Consider the following 11,087-nt stretch of genomic DNA (forward strand, 5'->3'; position numbering starts at 1 on the left):
AGAAGGGCTCTCGGACCCCCAGGGGGTATTACCTCTGCAAAGACAGGCATGGTGGCCCCTCCTGGCAACACTCCAGAATGCCAGGGACAAAGAAGCTCCCAATGACAAGAACAGGTTACGTCAAAAGAAGAGAGAATTAGCCTGACGTGGACTCTAGCCGCCAGCACTGGAGGCTGGGAGACGGGAAGGCAGAGAAAGAGGCTCCGAGGGCTGCGTGGGAGTATTTGCAAGTCCATAAATCCCCCCAGCGAGAGGCAGGTGATGTGCGAGGCTCTACACCCAGCCAGAGACTATAATTGATGCTCTGCCTGTCGAAGTCAGAACCCTACCTGTCCCCAAACACCTTGTAGACAAGCCTCCCTTGGCAAATCCTATCCCCCACCGCCCCGAGTGATTTTTCTGATTTCCTTAGCCCCTAACTCTGAAATACTGCTAATCCCTGCAGTTTTCTGATAATCCCAAAGCAGGTCCAGATCACCAGGCCTGCCTCCGTGGGCGAGAAATTCCCTGTCTATGACAGGGGTTCCGCTCTGCCAAGTTTGTCTTTCATTCGAACGGAGCACGGTGCCTACAGGAAATGCAAAGGCGTGCAGAGCCATGTTTCTTCCTGCACTTAAGGACCAGCTAATGGTGGAAACTGCCATGCATCACCCTGGGTGTGCTATGGGCTCTGAGATCGAGAGGAAGCATGTGTGTGCATGCATTGTGCATGCACGTGCGTGCGTGTGAACGGGGTGGGCGCAAGGCCTGTGGTTTCCTGCTTCCCATCCCAGGTAGCCTGCACACTGCGGCCTGTGCATCTACCCCGGATGTGATGACCCGGAGAATGCCGTGTTTCAGTATCTATTGATTCGCAAACAATTTCTGTGGACACGTATAAATCCTTAGGTGTGGTCAGGTGTACTTTTCCTCCTTCTGGGAACACACAGGTTTGACTTTAACCTCTGCATACTGGTCAACAGGATATGTGAGGACCGCCGTGGGGAGAAGCTCCAAGAGCCACCATCCTCTCCTAAGTAAACATCAGCCCTCCCACTAATAACATGAACCTCCATCCTGGTTCTTAATCTCTCCGGATCTCTGTAGCACTGGGGCAGAACAGAGGTGGACAAAACAGGAAATTGTGTGCGGTGTTAGAGATCTACCTTAACCTATTTTTTTAATGTTTTATTTATTTTTGAGACAGAGAGACAGAGCATGAACAGGGAAGGGGCAGAGAGGGAGACGGGGACACAGAATCTGAAGCAGGCTCCAGGCTCCGAGCTGTCAGCACAGAGCCTGACGTGGGGCTCAAACCCATGAACTGTGAGATCATGACCTGAGCCAAAGTCTGATGCTCAGCCGACTGGGCCCCCCAGGCGCCCCCAATCGGTTGACTCTTGAAAGAGGAGGGAAGGAGGGAGACAAGGATTCGGGGCACAGGGTGGGCCCCAACCTTGAAAGCACAAACCGAGACTCCACCCACTGGTAAATGGCTCCATTCCTGGCCCTGGCTCGGCATTCTTCCCAGGTGACTCCCGGTGGGAAGAGGCCTTAGGGTTTGGAAGTGTGAACTTGTACTTGGGGTTCTTGGTCCAAACCGGAAAGGGTCAAGGAAGAGGGTGCAAGCTATTTAGTGTGACAACTTCTCTCCTGGAACTGTATTTTCCTGTTGAAATTTTACTTCAAATTTGTGAGAGAGCTGGGCTTTCAAGAAAGCCAGTTCGGAATGTATTTCTGGTTGAGTGTCTTTATAGCAAGAAAGAATGACTGGCTAACATTGTGGGATCAGATATAGCAAAGTAACGGCTGCTTAAAAGTGTTTGATTCACCTCCAGAATTAGAGTGAATTGGCAAGTGTGGGCAAGTGAATTAGAATGAGTTAGAATTAGCGGTGTTTCAAGACTGCCCAACCACTGTCTCAGGTTAGTTTCCCAGAAGCAGAGCCTGAGGCAGGGATTTGGAGGCGTGTGGCTTATCGAGAGGTTCTTCTGGAAATACCTGGAAGAAGGGCGAGGAAAGGGACCATAGGGAAGAGGTCTCAGGTACAGTCTGGACGCGGGAGTCCAAGCAGAGACCTCACCACAGAAATGTCCCGACCTCAGCAAGGGGGAGGGCTTTGTACTCCCTCCCTCAATGAGATGATGGCTTCCAGGAATGGGGTGCAGGGTGGAGAGTTCCGTCAGCCCAGGGCAACCCTCCAGAGAAGGGCACAGGCATCCGCCAATCACCTGACCGAGGCCACACTAGGGGATGTAGGGGAGTTCCCTGCGAGAGTCTGTTATTCATGCCAGAGTCTGCTTCCGACGGCCCGTCAGGAGATTGCTCAACTATTGCATTAGAAACGCTAGAGAAAGGGATTTCTCCTTTTTCTCAGGCTCAAGGCTCTTCCCTTTCCCAAAAGCATGTGCCTTATTTCCTTTCCTCGGGGCTTGTATGTTTCTTGGACGCACAAGTCATACACATGACGGTAGCTGACGAAAACGCTAAGGGATAAAGGTTTTTCATGGTCTCCTTTTCCCCTTCCTCCTTGAACTGTAGGGTATTTTTAATTTTTTTTAAAATATTTTTTTAAGTTTATTTATTTAAGCAGTCTCTACACCCAGCATGGGGTTCAAACTCACGGCCTCAAGATCAGGAGCGGCACGCGCTACCGACTGAGCCCACCAGGGCCCCCCTGGATTCAAGCATTTTTATGTATTTGTTTATTTTTGTGTGTGAGAGAGAGACAGAGTGTGAGTGGGCAAGGGGGAGAGAGAGAGGGAGACACAGAATGTGAAACAGGCTCCAGGCTCTGAGCTGTCAGCACAGAGCCCAACGCAGGGCTCAGCCTCACGAACTGTGAGATCATGACCTGAGCTGAAGTTGGACACTCAATGGACTGAGCCACCCAGGCGTCCCAATACTGCATCTTTTAAGGAGTCCAATTCAGTGGATGTTACCGTATGGTTTAGTATATTCACAAAGTTGTCTAAGTTTTCCTTCATGTTGTCTCTATTAGGAGATCCCAGGCTGCCTCCTCCGCCACCTCCTCTACTTTGACACAGAACACTTCACTTCTGACACTTTATGGTCACGAATTGTGTGTGTGTGAGGGGGAGCTTCTCCTCACACCAAGCAATTCTGTGACACAGCCAAGTGGCCTACAGATCACTTCCTTTTAATTCTATCCTGACACTTTACCAGGAGGCAGCGTCAGACCCCACGGGTTAGGGGCTCAGCCCCATGAGACTGCCCCCATCCTGCTGCAGACGCCAGTGCATGTTGTCACCTGTGCATGTCGTCACCTGTGTGTCCGATTGGCTGTAAAGCTGAGGTTCCCACGCTCCCCTCCTTGGGTTTGATTAATTTGCTAAGGCAGCTCACAGAACTCAGGGAAACGCGTTTTTCAACAGGGTAAGATAAAGACTATGGACAGATGGGGCCGCCTGGGGGGCTCAGTCGGTTAGGCATCAGACTCCTGATTAGCTCAGGTCATGATCTCCCCGCCCCACCCCGGGCTCTGAGCTGACAAAGGAGAGCCTGCTTGAGGTCCTCTCTCTGCCCCTTCCCTGCTCCCTCTCTCTCTCTCAAAATAAATCAATAAACATTAAAAAAACAAAGGAATACAGATGAACAGTCAGATGAAGACATACGTAGGGTGGAGGCTGGGAGGGCCCACAGCACAGCCAGGGGCTTCTGTCCCTGTGAAGTCGGGGTGAGTCACCCACCCAATTCGTGGATGTGTTGGTACCCCTGGCAACTCTCCGAGCCCCTTAGTACTGGGGTTTTGCGGAAGCTTCATCACATGGGCATGACCATCCATTCATCCATGTATGGCCCCTCTGCCCATTCTGGAGGATAGGGGACTAAAAACTCCAGACTTCGAATCTTGGCTTGGTCTCTGTGGTGACCAGTCCCCACCCCAGAGCCCACCTAGACCCCCCTCATTAGAACAAAAACCATTCCTGACACCCAGGGAGTTCTAGGGTTTTAGGAGCTAGGTGCCAGGGGTAGGACTGGCCGGGGGCAAAGTGGGGGGGCAGAGCCCAAAACATACTTATATTTTTTCTATTACGTCACATTCACTAATTGTTCTCTGGCCCAGTTTCCTTCTCACTTCCTTCTTCTTTCCAGGCTTTGATAGGACCATCTTCTTCCCTCTAGAAATACATTCTTTGGAAGTCCCTGTTGTGAGGGGCGCCTGGGGGGCTCAGTCGGTTAAGCGTCCAACTTCGGCTCAGGTCATGATCTCACGGTTCATGGGTTTGAGTCCCACGTCGGGCTCTGTGCTGACAGCTCGGAGCCTGGAGCTGCTTCTGATTCTGTGTCTCCCTCTCTCTCTGCCCCTCCCCTTCTCGTGCTGTATCTCTGTCTCTCAGAAATAAATAAATGTTAACAAATTAGAAAAGAAGAAAATCTGTTGGTGGTAAAATCAGTTTTCAGACATGGGAAAGGTGAACATTGGTTCACCCTGTTCTGGATCGTTTTACTCAGTAGGAAGGTGAGTTCTCTCTCAGCGCTTTGAAGACAGAGTTCTACTGCCTTCTGGCTTCCGTTATGTTATCGCCGTTGAGAAAAGCGGCTATTGATCTCATTACAGGTCCAGTGTCCGTGTTCTACATTTTTCTCTCTGGCTGCTTTTCCTGTGGTGGCGTGTCCTTCGCCACCATGTGTCTCATGCGGATTTCATATTTATTTATCCTGCCTGGTGTACGTTGTGCTTCCCGTACTGAAGATTCATATCTCAGTCACATGTTGGGAATTGTTGGCCTTTACCTCTTCTAATGTTATCTCAGTTTCATTCTCTATTTATTTTTTGGAGGGTGGGGAATGGAGAACTCTGTTTAGGCTTATATTAGGTCCTTTTATTTCATCTTCTATATTTTTAAATCTCTCTTAGTTTAATATCTTTATATCTCTGTTTATTCTTTTAAAAAAATTTTTTAAAAGTGTTTATTTATTTTTGAGAGAGAGAAAGAGCGTGAGCAGGGGAGGGGCACAGAGAGAGAGAGACACAGAATCTGAAGCAGGCTCCAGGCTCTGAGCTGTCAGCACAGAGCCCGATGCGGGGCTCGAACCAACCCACTGCGAGATCAGGACCTGAGCTGAATTTGGCCACTCAACCAACTGAGCCACCTAGGTGCCCCGTTTCTGGGAATTGCAGTTTTAAAAATTCCTTCAAGGGTTTTGTACATATGCACCTTGTATTCTGTATCTGCTTACTCCAATATCGGAAATCCTTGGGTGAGGGGTGGGGAGGTGCTTGGGTTTTGTTGACTTAATGTAAGGGAAACCTGGGGGCCTCACTGGAGGCGACCCTTTCCACAGAGGATTTGTATTTGCTTCAGCTGGTGGCCAGGGAGTTCTACGACCTTCATTCTCCTTCTATTATCTCAGCTTAATACGAGAGTGTCAGGTCAGCCCCCCAACCCCAGCTACTGGCTCAAGGCCTAGTCTTTCTATAGATGAAGTCTTGACATTGACATTTGTCCTTGAAGAAAGTCTGTATTTCTTGGGTGTTGGATGCTTTCTATTCCCAACTCTGGTTTCAGCTCAAATTTGAAGATTGGGTGAGGAGCATGGGTGGCATAGGAAAGGAGACCTCCCTCACTGTGAAGTCAGCAAGGCATTACACAGACATTTATTATCCAGGATTGAGCTGCTTAGTCGTAGGAAGGCTCTATACAGTAGTGAACCCACCATACTGCTCCTGACAGAAATCCTACATTTTTAGCATCCTTGCTCTTTTTTTTTTAATTTTGAAATAATTTCCTATTTCCAGAAAAGTTGTAAGAACAGTCACTTCCTCCAGATCTCCCAATCGTTGATATTCTGCCACATTTGCTTTTATCATTCTTCCTCTCTCTCTTTCCTGAACCATGTTCCCTAAACAATTTGTAAGGCAAGTTGCAGACGTGATGTCTCTTTATTCTTAAATACCCCTTCAGTCTATTGGCCAAGGGCAAGGATATTTTTTTTTTTTTATTTCTAGGAGAGAGAGAGAGAGAGAGAGAGAGAGACAGCGTGAGCAGGGGAGGGTCAGAGAGAGAGGGAGTCACAGACCAAAATAGGCTCCAGGCTCTGAGCTGGCAGTCAGCACAGAGCCCGACACGGGGCTCGAACCCACGAACCGCGAGATGATGACCTAAGCAAAAGTTGGACGCTTAACCGACTAAGCCACCCAGGCGCCCCGGGCAAGGATATTTTCTTTTGCAAAACCACAGCGTAATTATTTTACAGGAGTAGAATTCAGTGATTCGCCACTTACATACAACACTCAGGGCTCATCACAAGTGCCCTCCTTAATGCCCATCCCCCCTCTAGCCCAGTCCCCACTCGCCTCTCTCCATCAGCCCTCAGTTTGTTTTCTATCTGTAAAAGTTCCTAGGGGCGCCTGGGTGGCTCAGTCAGTTAAGTGTCTGACTTCAGCTCAGGTCATGATCTCACGGTTCGGTTCGTGGGTTTGAGCCCCGCGTCGGGCTCTGTGCTGACAGCTCAGAGCCTGGAGCTGCTTCAGATTCTGTGTCCCCCACCCCACCCCTTTCTCTGCCCCACGCCCAGCCCCTCACCCACTCACACTCTCTCTTTCTCTCTCAAAAGTAAATAAACATTAAAAAAAATTTTTTTAAGTCTCTTATGGCTTGTTTCCCTCTCTTCCCCCCGCATATGTTCATCTATTTTATTTCTTCAGTTGCACATGTGAGTGAAATCATATGGTATTTGACTTACTTTGCTTAGCATAATACACTCAAGCCCAAAGCAGGACTTGAATCACAACCCTGAGATCAAGACCTGAGCTGAGATCAAGAGTCGGATGCTTAACTGACTGAGCCACCCAGGCATTAAACTATAAATAATAGTTTAATAGTTAGGTTTAATTTTTTTCCAGTTACTTATCTTCGTATTCCATGTTAGGATTCTCCTCCCCCCATCCTTGCTGATTTTTAATACTTTTTAATAATATTAAATATTAAGCTTCTGTTAAAGGAAAAAAAGAGACAACATGCTCCAAATAGAGTCACTTGTGCTAAGGCACGTCAGCAAGCGAAGACTTAATATCTAATGTAATTGCAGATTTGCCTCCCGGGGAATGTGACCTGAGACTTTTTTTTTTTATTCCTAGGAGAGAGAGAGAGAGAGACAGCACGAGCAGGGGAGGGTCAGAGAGAGAGGGAGTCACAGACTGAAACAGGTTCCAGGCTCTGAGCTGGCAGTCAGCACAGAGCCCGACGCGGGGCTCGAACCCACGAACCGCGAGATCATGACCTAAGCGAAAGTCGGACGCTCAACCGACTAAGCCACCCAGGCGCCCCGTGACCTGAGACTTTTAACCATCGGTAATAATCCTGATGAGCAGTAGTGAGGTGATCTGCATGATGAACCCCCACCTTTCCCCTCCAAAAAAAGTAACCTCGCTTGAAACAATTACTCTTTTGTTAGAAACCGCACCCCTCCCCCCCAACCGCCTTCTGCCCACATCTCTTACTTTGCAGAGCTCCTGGGAGTTCCTTTCCGTTTGTTAGACGGGATGCTTCCCAATTCCCAGTTGCTGAGAAAAGCCAATTAGCTCTTCAAATTTACTCAGTTGGATTTTGTTTTTTTAACAGCACAAAGGGAAACTATGCCAACAGGTATACTTAGAGAAGTGTCACTCCCTCCCCGCGCCCTGTTCTGCACCCTCATCCCTTCTACCCTGTTCTACTCCTGAAGAGGCTCAGAACAAGTCTTTCCAAAATGTGCCCCTTTGTGGACTATTTAGAACCGAAGGCAATCAAGATCTGTGGCTGGAGAGAAATTCTCGACCTTCCCTAACTACCTAGAAGAGTCTACATTAGTTCTTTCCCAGAATAAGAGGTGCTACCAGAGATAAATTTTACTGGAGTGACCCGTCTGTGTGGCAGGGCAAACATCTAATTATGAAATAACTGCTTTTCTTACTGCCCTGTGAGTTCCCTCCTCCCCTGGGAAGCCCAGACTTCCCTCCCATTCCTCAGCTCAGGACGGCACACACACCTCATTTTACTTTTCTGTCTTTGAACCTCTCCTCCATGTGAGTTTCCCATGTGTATGAAACTGAAGGACATTTTCTCCTATTAATCTGTGTCATGTCAGGGCGCCTGGGTGGCTTAGTGGGTTAAGCGTCCGACTTTCGCTTAGGTCATGATCTCGCGGTTCGTGGGTTCGAGCCCCGCGTTGGGCTCTGTGCTGACTGCCAGCTCGGAGCCTGGAGCCTGTTTTGGTCTGTGACTCCCTCTCTCTCTGACCCTCCCCTGCTCACGCTGTCTCTCTCTCTCCTAGAAATAAATAAAAATATTAAAAAAAAAAAATCTGTGTCATGTCAATTTCATTCTTAGGCCGGCAGGAAGAGCCCTGAAGGGTAAAGGAAAACTTCTAACCCCGCACCCTGCGTAGGTCACCAGCCTCACTAGTTTCTGGTGTCTTTTCCTTGTCTGTCTTCTTGCAAAAATAAGCAGATACGTGATTATTATTTAATTATTTCCTATATAAAAGGTATAAATAGTATAAATAGCCTTTGTCTTTAGTTTTTCTTTTTTTTTAAATTAATAATATACCCAGAGGGACACCTTGGCTAGCTTGGTCAGAAGAACATGAGATTCCTGATTGCAGGGTCCTGAGTTTGAGCCCCATGTTGAGTGTAGAGATTGTTTAAATAAATAAGTAATTAAACTTAAAAAATATGTGTAACTATACATACACACACCCTTAAAACCACTCCATGGTAGTCCACAGAGATCTTCCTCATTTTATTTCAGCTGCCTCGTCCTCTGTTGCACAGATGTATCCTTCTTCATGTTCAGATCTCTTACATTAAAAACAATTTTTTTTAATGTTTATTTATTTTTGAGAGAGAGCGAGCATATGAGCAGGGGAGGGAGTCACAGAATCAGAAACAGTCTCCAGGCTCTGAGCTGTCAGCACAGAGTCAGACGCAGGGCTCAAACTCACTAACCACAAGATCATGACCTGAGCTGAAGTCAGACGCTTAACCGACTGAGCCCCCCAGGCGCCCCTCTTTCATTTAAGTACCTCAGCATTTCCCAATATTTTGTGCTTTTGAACAATCCTGAAGTTGAATAATCTTGTGCATATTTATTTTTGTATTACTGAAGATTTACATTCAGGGTAAATTCCTACAGAAAAGGATTTGTTTTGGTCAAGGAGCTATTGATCTCGATGTGTTAATTTTATATTCTACTGCCTTACTCTATCGACACTATGTAGCACATCCTGTCTTATACTATCAGCAGAGAACTCCAAATCTACTTCCTCAAATTTAAATTCAGGCGAACCCAAACATAAAGGCTGAGTCTCGTTTATCTGGATCCAAAGGGGAGTAAATTGTGTTGGCTCATTCCTGACATACCAGTCGAAAGACTTGGGAAAGAGAAATAAATTAGAGGCATAATTTGAAAATAGTCTATGTGCAGATGCTATGATAGCATTTGTCAGCCTTCACAAACATAAATAATAACCAGGGAGCGGATATATCATGTTGTAGCATGTTTTGTTTCAACAGCAACAAAGAAGATAGAAGACTGAGTGCTGCATTCAACAAGGAAAGTTCGAAATCTGTATGAGGAAAACATTAAAATACTGAAAGACACAAACAAGGAATTGGACAGATGGAGGATGGTCTTGCTCTTGGAAAAGAGAACTCAACACATCCGTCAGTTCTCCCCAAGTAAATTTATTTATTACACAATTTTTTTTTAATGTTTGTTTTTGAGAGAGAGAGAGTGTGAGCAGGGGAGGGGCAGAGAGAGAGGGAGACACAGAATCCGAAGGAGGCTCCAGGCTCTGAGCCGTCAGCACGACACAAGGGGCTTGAACTCACACACAGTGAGATCACGATGTGAGCCAGTCGGAGGCCCAACCGGCGGAGCCATCCAGATGTCCCTCTCCCCAAGTAAATTTATAAATCTAATGCAATTACAATTAAGATACCAAAACATTTTTCCTAGATTTTAAGCGGATACTAGAATTCACACGGAAGGATAAACATGTAAGAATAGCTAGGAAAACCTGAAAAAGACAAGTTGAGCATCCCAGACAAGGGGTCGAGAGATGTTGCCACCTGCTGCCCAGAGCTGGTACTGCAACCCTCCTGAGCAAAGCAAATTCTGTCCTATTGATATCAAATAACTTTTGAACCCTGTGCATGAAGTCTGAAAGAAAGCTTGTGTTTGTTTTTTGTGTTTGTGTTTGGTTTTGGCCTTCCGTGTCCTCCTTCATCAAGGGCCTCTATTCGGTTTAGCATCTTTAGAATTCTTTCTGGGCTTCAGAATCTTAATCCTGGAGACAGAGCTCAGGGGGGATAAGATGAAGTGAAATGCCGTGGGCTTGGTCCAAATTCTCTACGTGGGATTTGAGAAACTTTTGGACGATGGGAGGATAGAGAATGAAAGGGGAGGACACTGGGTCCCTGAGTATCAGGCTTTTTACATACGGTAATTTTCTAAATCCTTGCGAAATGGATACCGTAAAAGTCCTGTCACAGATTAGAAAACGGTGGCCTAAGGACATGGTAAAGGGTGTGTTTTTAAGGGTAAAATCGTGATTCTCATACAAACGTAAAATGAACACATGTCAAGGATTTTATTTAACTTATTAATTAACAAAGGAACCGTTGAGATGTAAATACTAGTTCAAAGGACAGTCCAAAGCACAGACACACATGTAGGCAACGAGGAATGCTAAAACGAACTTGCTTGTACGTATGAAATGGGGTCACCAGCCACTGGGGAATCATTATTTGTGTCTTCATTATATAAGACTTTTTGCATCTTCATGGACAAGAATCATTCTTTTTTACTATCAGTTGTCCACAACCCAGAGAGTTGCCAAATAGCTCAAAGACAAGGAAAGGTGTAGATCCTTCTAGAATATGATAAGCCCCGGAAGGATCCTCTAGACAGTCTACAGTGAAATTAAGTAAGACCTTCAAGATTTCACAGCTGCTAAGTACAAGATTTAGAATTCAAAAGCAAATCTAGGGGCGCCTGGATGGCTCCGTCAGTTAAGCATCCGACTCTTGATCTCAGCGAATGTCTTGATCTCAGCATCGTGAGTTCAAGCCCCTCAATGGGCTCCTCGCTGGGTGTGAA

At 46.7% G+C, this 11,087-nt stretch overlaps 1 long non-coding RNA gene across 1 annotated transcript; it reads right to left on the minus strand.

The window, feature by feature from the left end:
* Window positions 1–7,032: 7,032 nt before the first annotated feature.
* Window positions 7,033–9,556, minus strand: LOC120228159. The gene is made up of 3 exons (XR_005527418.1): window positions 9,504–9,556; window positions 7,280–7,372; window positions 7,033–7,058 (listed from the first exon to the last, which is right to left on the minus strand). It is a non-coding gene; the product is annotated as an uncharacterized LOC120228159 (long non-coding RNA).
* Window positions 9,557–11,087: the final 1,531 nt, after the last annotated feature.

This window comes from Hyaena hyaena, unplaced genomic scaffold (assembly GCF_003009895.1).
Source record: "Hyaena hyaena isolate Hyena2069 unplaced genomic scaffold, ASM300989v1 scaffold_21, whole genome shotgun sequence".
In the NCBI taxonomy this organism is placed as follows: Eukaryota; Metazoa; Chordata; class Mammalia; order Carnivora; family Hyaenidae; genus Hyaena; species Hyaena hyaena.